This window comes from Cotesia glomerata, linkage group LG10 (assembly GCF_020080835.1).
Source record: "Cotesia glomerata isolate CgM1 linkage group LG10, MPM_Cglom_v2.3, whole genome shotgun sequence".
NCBI classification, from domain to species: Eukaryota; Metazoa; Arthropoda; class Insecta; order Hymenoptera; family Braconidae; genus Cotesia; species Cotesia glomerata.
The window spans coordinates 2884382-2893435 of NC_058167.1; the positions used below are offsets into that span (position 1 = coordinate 2884382).

A 9054-nucleotide genomic window follows, 5' to 3' on the forward strand; every position below is an offset into this window, starting at 1 on the left:
ATTTTATTTTAATCAATTTTATTGAAAAAAATGAGAGTATGAGGCGTGCACTTTTGGATTTTCCAAACTTTTTTGAGAATTAACGAGAATTCCCAGCAGCTATGAGAATTTCTTATCTAAAAGGAGGTATTGAGGATACCGGAAGCTCGACTACCAAGACATCTTCTCCGACGGTTCTCGCGGAAAATGCTAGAATACATTTTAAATCATCAGTTATCATGCAGGGAGCTATGAAAGAAACAGGAAGCGTGACTACCAAGACATCTTCTCCGACGGTTCTCGCGGGAAAACGCTACATTACATTTTAAATTATCAGTTTTCATGTAGGAAGGTATCTAGCAAACAGGAAGCTCGACTACCAAGACATCTTCTCCGACGGTTCTCACGGAAAACGCTACACGACATTTAAAACCATCAGTTATCATGTAGGGAGGTATCTAGTAAACCGGAAGCTCGACTACCAAGACATCTTCGCCGACGGTTCTCGCGGAAAACGCTACAATACATTTTTAATTATCAGTTTTCATGTAGGGAGGTATCTAGCAAACCGGAAACTCGACTACCAAGACATCTTCTCCGACGGTTCTCACGGAAAACGCTACAATTCATTTTAAATCATCAGTTATCATGTAGGGAGGTATCTAGTAAACTGGAAGCTCGACTACCAAGACATCTTCTCTGACGGTTCTCGCGGAAAATGCTAGAATACATTTTAAATCATCAGTTATCATGCAGGGAGCTATGAAAGAAACAGGAAGCGCGACTACCAAGACATCTTCTCCGACGGTTCTCACGGAAAACGCTACAAGACATCTTCTACGACGGTTTTTGTTACAAATACTTGATTATAACATAATTTATCCAACATTATGTAAAAAAGTGTAAGAGAGTCTGGAAGTTTGACTTTCAAGATATCTTCTTATTATATAATAATTTAGACTTTACATTAAAAAAAAAAAAATACGAAAAAATTAAAAACTCCCTACCGATGACATCAAAATAAGTAAATTGTTGAGCGTTTAGGTATGGAGTTTGCGGGAAGTTGCGGGGATGGCCTTTAGGGTCAAGCGTTTTCATAATTTTTTTTTATTACTTACACTGCAATTTAATATTGGGCGTAGAAGTCAGCGGTCTAGGATAACGCCATTATCAAGATATTTCCTCCGTTTGTTTGTTTTTTAATTTCAACATCACATGAGTCTGAGACGAAGATTATTTAAAATATATTCTGGCGTTTTCCGCAAGAACCGTCAGAGAAGATGTTTTAGTAGTCGAGCTTCCAGTTTGTTAGATACTTCACTACGTGATAACTGATGATTTAAAATGTATTGTAGCGTTTTCCATTAGAACCGTCGGAGAAGATGGCTTGGTAGTCGAGCTTCCGCCTTACTAGATACCTCCCTAGATAATTTAAAATGTATTCTAGCGTTTTCGCGAGAACCGTCGGAGAAGATGTCTTGGTAGTCGAGTTTCCGGTTTTCTAGATGCCTCCCTATATGATAACTGATGATTTAAAATGTATTGTAGCGTTTTCCGTGAGAACCGTCGGAGAAGATGTCTTGGTAGTCGAGCTTCCGGCTTGCTAGATACCTCCCTACATGATAACTGATTATTTAAAATGTTTTCTAGCGTTTTCCGCGAGAACCGTCGGAGAAGATGTCTTGGTAGTCGAGCTTCCGGTATCCTCAATACCTCCTTTAGGATAAGAAATTCTCATAGCTGCTGGGAATTCTTGTTAATTCTCAAAAAAAGCGATTATTTATTTTGAGAGATTGTTATTTTTAAAGATTTCCGTTTTTTAGAAATTTCCATTTTTAGAGGTATATTTTTAGAGATTTCCATTTTAAAGATTTACATTTTTAGTGATTCTTTTTTTATTGGTGGCCATTAAAGTGAATTTCAATTTTTTTTAATTTTCAAAAATATTGAATTCCATTTTGGCGAAATTCCATAAAATCTATCGGACGTTTATTCATATGTTTATTAATAAATAATTCTTTTTTTATTAATTGCCGTAAATATTATAGTACAATCGCAAACTTTTCCGAAAAATAAATTATCCATAATGTGAGAATTATTTTTATTTAAACGGAATATTTAAAAGATATCCATTTATAAATATTACTTTTTTTATTAATTTCGCAATTGATAAGTTTCCAATTACACAAAAGTTTATTTATTTATTTAGATTTTTTTAATTTATTTCAAATAATCATATTTCCAGGAAACGAAATTTTCAAAAATAGAGATTTACTTTTCTTTAGTTGGCCAAACTTACAGATTTACTAATAAGCCATTTTCTTAATTTACGGGTTTCTATTTATACTTTTTTCCTATTTTAGGGATGTTCTTTTATAATTTTTTCCTTTAACATTAAAGTACATTTTTATTAATTTCCAAATTAATCTTTAGAGATTTCCATAAATTCATTTTTCCATTACTACAAAAGCAACACTGACCGGGAGGAATTAATGTCTCGCATACTACATGGTTCGAATCCCCGTCAGCACCAATCTTTTTAACTTCCCGCTAAGAAAATTAAAAATTTTCAAAAATCGGGAAGTTATTGGTTTTACCCCGTTTTTCGAAAATCGAGTTTTCATCAGATCTCAACGTTTTGAGGTCTTAGGAAGCTTCCCTGACTATTCCCGCGAGGGTGTCACTATGCCTCTGTGTGTGTGTGTGTGTGTGTGTGTGTGTTTTTTTAAGGGGGAGGGAATCCTTTTTACGGATTCTAGGCATAGCTGTTTGGCCTGGATATGTGGCGACTCGACGCAGTGTCATATCAAAACTCGACGCTAGCGCCCCTACCCACTAAACCCTAAACCCCTTTTCCTCTTTCCCTTAATCCCTCATGGCAACCGCCGTCAGGCATTACTTCGTGAGGGGAGGATCTAGCTACTGCTCTTTCTTCTGGTGGTTAAGGTGTTATTCTTTCCTCCTTCTAATTGGCGTCATTCGCTCTTCTTCTTTCTATGGACCGCAGGTCTGAGAGGACTCCCGTGACAAACGTGTTTGTGGCGTTTCAGGCAGCCTCTGATGACAGCATTGCTTCGACTATTGTCTCTGGTTGGATTTTCCTCTTCAGGATATTCTCCAGCTCATCTTGCTGTGGATAAAAACGTGGGCACTCAAAGAAGACGTGCTCTGCATCTTCATTGACTCCTGGGCAGGACGGGCACTCTGGGGAATTATCATGCTTAAAGCGGTGGAGATACGCCCGGAAACAGCCGTGTCCTGATAACATCTGCGTAAGATAATAGTTGACCTCACCGTGACTCCGGTTTAGCCAAACGTTGATCCTTGATATGAGACGATGCGTCCACCTACCCTTCACTGTGGCATCCCACTGTAGTTGCCATCGACTTATGCTCTTCTGCCGTTCTTCTGTTCTAAGCTCCTCAGTGCTTAGTGTGGTTGACTTCTTTCGTTGGTAAAGGATCCGTCTTTCCTCAGCTAAGGCTCTGAGAGGCAAAGTTCCGGAAATGACACACACTGCTTCTATAGATATTGTGCGGAAGGCGCTCGCTACTCTTAAGGCACTCAGACGGTAAACTGGTCCAACCTTTCTTCATGATTCTTGTTTCTCAAGTGCGTCCGCCCAGATAGATATTCCGTAAGTGAGCATTGATGTGACTACAGATGATAGCAGTAGTCTTCTGCTCTGCTTTGGGCCTCCGACGTTTGGCATCAGTCGAGCTAAGCTAGCTACCACTGCTGATGCTTTTGCACTCACGTGTTCAACTTGCTGCTTAAAGTTGAGTCGGGCATCAAGCATCACTCCCAGATATCGGATATATGGTTGTGATGTGATTTCTTGTTCTCCGACTTTCAGCTTTATGGTCTCTATCACTTTTCTGCTGGTAATAAACACCGCCTCAGTCTTCTGTTTAGCCAGTTGTAGATTCATTGAGTCCATCCACCGGTTAACTTTCTCAAAGGTGATACCGAACCTGTGGTTTATATCATCTAGGTGTTTAGCAACGATTACGACAGCTACATCATCTGCATATGCAACAAGCTTGACACTTCTTGGAAGAGTCAGTCTCAGCAGGCCATCATACATGACATTCCACAGAAGTGGACCCAGAACGGAACCCTGGGGTACACCTCCGGTAATATCATACTCTTTTGGACCATTCTTCGTGTCGTATCTCAGGATTATGTCCGTGAAGTAGCTAGCCACTATCCTACGTAGGTATCCTGGTACGTTTTTCTCTTTCAGGGCTTGCATAATGCAGTCCCAGTTGGCGGAGTTGAAGGCATTTTTGATGTCCAAAGTGGCCACCAGGCAGTACTTCTTCGCTCTACCCTTCCATCTGATCCCTTCGATTGCCTCCTTGGCCGTTGCAACAACCAAATTGATTGCATCCAGGGTTGATCGTCCTTTCCGAAAACCATACTGGTTGTCTGCCAGATAAGATGACGGTTCTTCTGGTGGCTTTTTCCCTTTTGGAAGTAGTACTAGTCGTTGCTGCTTTCACTTCCGAGGGAAAATCCTTTTCTTGAAGCATGTGTCGTAGACGTCCAGGAACAATGATGGCACTGCTTTTATAGTTGTTTTTAAAGCAATATTGGGGACCCCGTCCAATCCCGGCGCTTTATTGTTTTCTACACGATTACAAGCCTCCATCAGTTCTTCCTCCGTGACAGATGGAATGTCATCCATTTCATTCTGCGCTAATAGGTAGTTAAACTCGCTTTGTTCGGGGAACAACGCGTTTACGATCTTCTGTAGGAGTTGAGGACACGTGGGTGATGGCATTAGCTGGTTTTTAAGATGGGTCATGACCACCTTATACGGCCTACCCCACAGATCTCTGTCCACCTCGTTGATGAGCTCCTTCCAGCATTTTTTTTTGCTATCTTTGATGGCTTTGTTCAGGGATCGACGGGCTTTATTGTACTCTGTGACCAGCTCCGCAGAGTTAGGTCGTCGGTAGCCACGCTGAGATATTCTTCTCTTCTGATGACACTCTTTACGAAGGGCGTTGATGTGGTCGTTCCACCAGTGAACGGAGGGTCTTGTGTTCATGCCACGTCTACGAGACATACTGGCGTCACAAGCCTGGGTCACTCTTTTCATCAGGTCCTTGGTCTTCTCTTCTGCGCAGCCCGCGATAATTTGGTCACTATTGAGAGCTACTAACAATGCACTTGGGTCAAGAGTTTTTACCTTCCAACCAATGGTGTTAAGTTGCTTTTTAGGTCTTCTCGGGCTCTGGACGTTTGATATTTCCCAGAGAATCGTGTTGTGGTTGCTGGCTGTGTAGATATCCATCACCTTCCAGTTGATATTACCTCTGGTGAGGCTGCTACTGACGAAAGTGAGATCTACAATAGAACTTGCGTCTCCTTTGGTGTAGGTTGGTGTATCACCACCGTTGAGCAGTACTACATCTGATGTAGAAAAGGCTTCGAGTAGTTCCTTTCCTCGCGCGTTTGTATGCTTGCTGCCCCAGTCTACTGCCCACGCGTTGAAGTCCCCGGCTATTGCCACTGGGTGGTAATGCTTCGCGTCCTCGGTAAGTCGATCCAGAAATGCGGTGAATTCGACAGTAGAGAGGCTAGGTGGTGCGTAACAGCTATAGAAGCGGATGTCCTCTACTGATACTGCTACAAAGCCGGCATTGCTGTTGTCGACTGCATTTTGGAAAGGGAGCTTGCCACATGACCAGATGACAGCTTTGGATGCGCTGTCAGATTCCCAGGGTTGGGTACTCAGGTGTTTACATGGCTCTGCTATCAGTACCAAGTCAAGCTCTAGTTCTTGCACGGATTGCATGAGCAGGTCATGCGCTGCCTCACAATGGTTGAGATTGACCTGCAGTATCCTCATGTTTGTTTGTTCGTCAACTTCTGGAGTGCCTCCTGAAATAACGGGCACTTATAAGTACCGGCATGGTGGGCAATATTCTCTGCACTTTCAATCTCAGCACATAATGCACATTTGGCTGGATTTTTACAATCAGCAATCTTGTGCCCTTCTTGTCCGCACCTGATGCAAAGCTTCGACCGGTCCACCTTGCTTCTGCACTGGGATCCATGATGTCCGAAATGCCAGTATTTAAAGCATTGAATAGGTCTCTTCGTTGCCCTTATTCGGCAATTAACCCAACCAATCCGGATTTTGCTACTTCCATCCAGTAGCTTCTGTGCTGTTGCTGCTGGTAGAATTACTGTGGCAATTTGAGTACCTCTATAGGCCTTACGGATCTTGATTGCCTCTAGTAGAAAAACCGACGCTTTTTCCTGTTCGTCGCTTCGTACTGCCGCTCCTTGCGGAGGGCTTTTCTTCAAATCTTTTTTCTTCACGACTTGGCTGATTGCTGGGTCAGGAGAAGGTCGATCTTTTCTCTAACCTGACTTGCTGCTGGCTTTACTTTTGTCTTCCGCGACTGATTCACCGTCATCTTCGGCTCCGGTGTCCATTGCTTCGTCAGTCACGACGACAGCCTGGCAGGCTTTCTCCGGTGTAACATGGAAAATGCGCTGCAATGATGAGCGCCACTCCTCGTCCAGCTTCTCAAACCTTTGAAGGGCGTTAGCTACACCAGTCATCTTGGTCTTTATCTCTTTGTGAATGTTGACCTTTGGTTGGACGAAATCATTCAACTCACTGATCAGCTTTTCAAGGCGTTTGAGCGCTTGCGAACGCTTCATTTCATCGCTTGCGTCAATCGCTGCTTGTTGGGCATGTAGCCCGTTTCCACTCTTGATTGTTTCCTGTAAATTACTCATACTTTTTTGATTTACCAGCGCATCGTACGGAGTGAAGCGGGTTGTCATAACTAGGAACGGGTTTACCCTCGGAGATAGTACTCCTACCCCAGTTCCCTGAGGCCTAGTCGACACTTAGCCAGTCCCGGAATACACGGACGGACTAGACTCGCTCGGAGCGGTGAAGATTCCGATCTCTAGCACTCACTGCGTACTCCCTGATCAAGGCCCGAGGTGGCTGGCTCCTGATCTACTGCTGTAACTTACACCTCGGCAGAGCAAGCTCACATCAGCCGTGGCATGCGTCGTCGGAAACTACGACACGAGGTTCCGGTCACTCCCAGTGGGTCACAGCAGGGAACGATCGTCTTGTTAGGTCAGTTAGTGTGACCAACCCATTAAGGGGAGTTTTGTCCACGGGAGCGTATTTTATTTAGCTCCTACCCTCTGTACCTTGTCAACTAAGAGACTCAGTGTCATCCAAGGACAGCGAGCGTTCTCCCATCCGCTCGGGGAGACGCGCCCGGTAGCAGTATCTCTTCTGCCCCGAGTGTGTGTGTGTGTGTGTGTGTGTGTATGTGTCTGTGTGTGTGCGTGCGTGTGTGTGTGTGTGTGTGTGTGTAAGTATGTAAACCTCTCATAACTTTTGAACGGTTGAACCGATTTCAACGCAGTTGGTGCCATTCGGAAGGGCTTCGCCAAACTTAGATTTCCTGTTAATTTGAACCGATTCGGACCGATAGATTTTAAGAAATTTGGAAAAATCTAAAAAAAAAATAGGAAAAAAAACGTTTTCAAAAGTGGTTTTTTTGAAAAACCACGTCGATCGCCGCCAATCCGGTCAAAATCGGTTAATTCGTTCGAGAGATATCGTGAACGAAAGAAAACCAAAAAAAGTGTTTTTTCGGAGTTACTCCGAAATTTCTAGTTTGACCAATTAAAACTTAGAAATTCTTCATGAGGCTTATAAAACTGCGTAGAATGCCGCCAACCGCGTAAAAATCCGTTCATTCATTCAAAAGTTATTGCGGTTTGAAAATTCAAAAAATAGTGTTCTATGAAATTTCTATCAGACTTTTGAGCTCAGAGAGCTCAAAAGCATAGAAATAGTATATTACACACCTAGGGAAGTAAAGTAAGAAATGTCAACAAACATGTGATCTGAGGCTTTCTTATTTACTTCCCGTGGAGTGTATACTATTTTTTTGTCTGACAAAGGCGAAAAGCGACAACATAGTTTAGCGCAGAGGGACGAAAGTTGCCACTTTCCGCCCGGAGGGCAAAAAAAGTATCTTTTTGAGCTCGGAGAGCTCATAACACCACACAGATTGTATTTTTAAGCTCGAAGAGCTCAAAAAAAGTGGCCAGGTATCAACGGAATTAGCGGGAAGTTGCAGGGATGGCCTTTAGGGTCAACCGTTTTCCTAATTTTTTTTTCTTTTATGGACCTGATCGAGTCAGACATGAACAGATTTGATCAGACCTGGCCAGGCATGTTCATGTCTGATCAGACCCGGTCATTTTTCATATCTGATCAGACCTGAAGACTCATGCCTGTTCATATCTGATCAGATCTGATCATTTTTTCCCGGGTTAAGAACATGTAGGACAGGTGAATATTTAAATTTTGAACATGATGCTGGGACGCTTTTGACCGAATGAAAAATCATGAAACTTTGCAGAAGAACGTAAATAGAAGTCCTTCGTGAATTGATTCTTTTATTTTTAAATTTAATCATTGAAAAAAAAAAATTAGGAAAACGGTTGACCCTGAAGGCCACCCCTGCAACTTCCCGCTTATTTCGTACCTAAGCGCTTAAAATTGCATTGAAACGGAATGTTATGTTTCCCTTGGTCGCCCCTTTTACTCTTAAGGGCGCCACTGGATTTTTGGACTCAGTATCCAGAAACTGATGAGAGATTGCTGAAAGGAACTAAGAATTAAACACAGAAATTCGTTTAACAAAATTATTTATTTATCTAATCCCTTTTACAATTGAAATAATGGCCAAAATAACAATATATAAAATTTCATAGATAAGAATCCACACTCACACTCACTCTCATTCGGTATACAGGGTGATCCAAAATTACTTTTACAGCGAAGATATTCGAATAGAAGAAACGATTCTAGCAGAAAACTTCTTAGTCGTTACTGAAAATTTTGAGTAGTTTTTGAGTTATTCAAAATTTTCGTTGACCAATCAGATACGAGATTTAACATTAAAAAAAAAATACAAAAGAATAAATTATAAATTTGGCTGCGTTGCGATTTCCAACTTCACGTTTTACTTTTGTTTGTTTACTTTTTTTAAATAATTCTAATTTTTAAGA

The 9054-nt window shown here is 42.0% G+C and overlaps 1 long non-coding RNA gene across 1 annotated transcript; it reads left to right on the forward strand.

Moving 5' to 3' along the window:
• Window positions 1–1270: 1270 nt before the first annotated feature.
• Window positions 1271–1639, forward strand: LOC123273039. The gene is made up of 2 exons (XR_006511229.1): window positions 1271–1335; window positions 1427–1639. It is a non-coding gene; the product is annotated as an uncharacterized LOC123273039 (long non-coding RNA).
• The last annotated feature ends 7415 nt before the right edge of the window (window positions 1640–9054 follow it).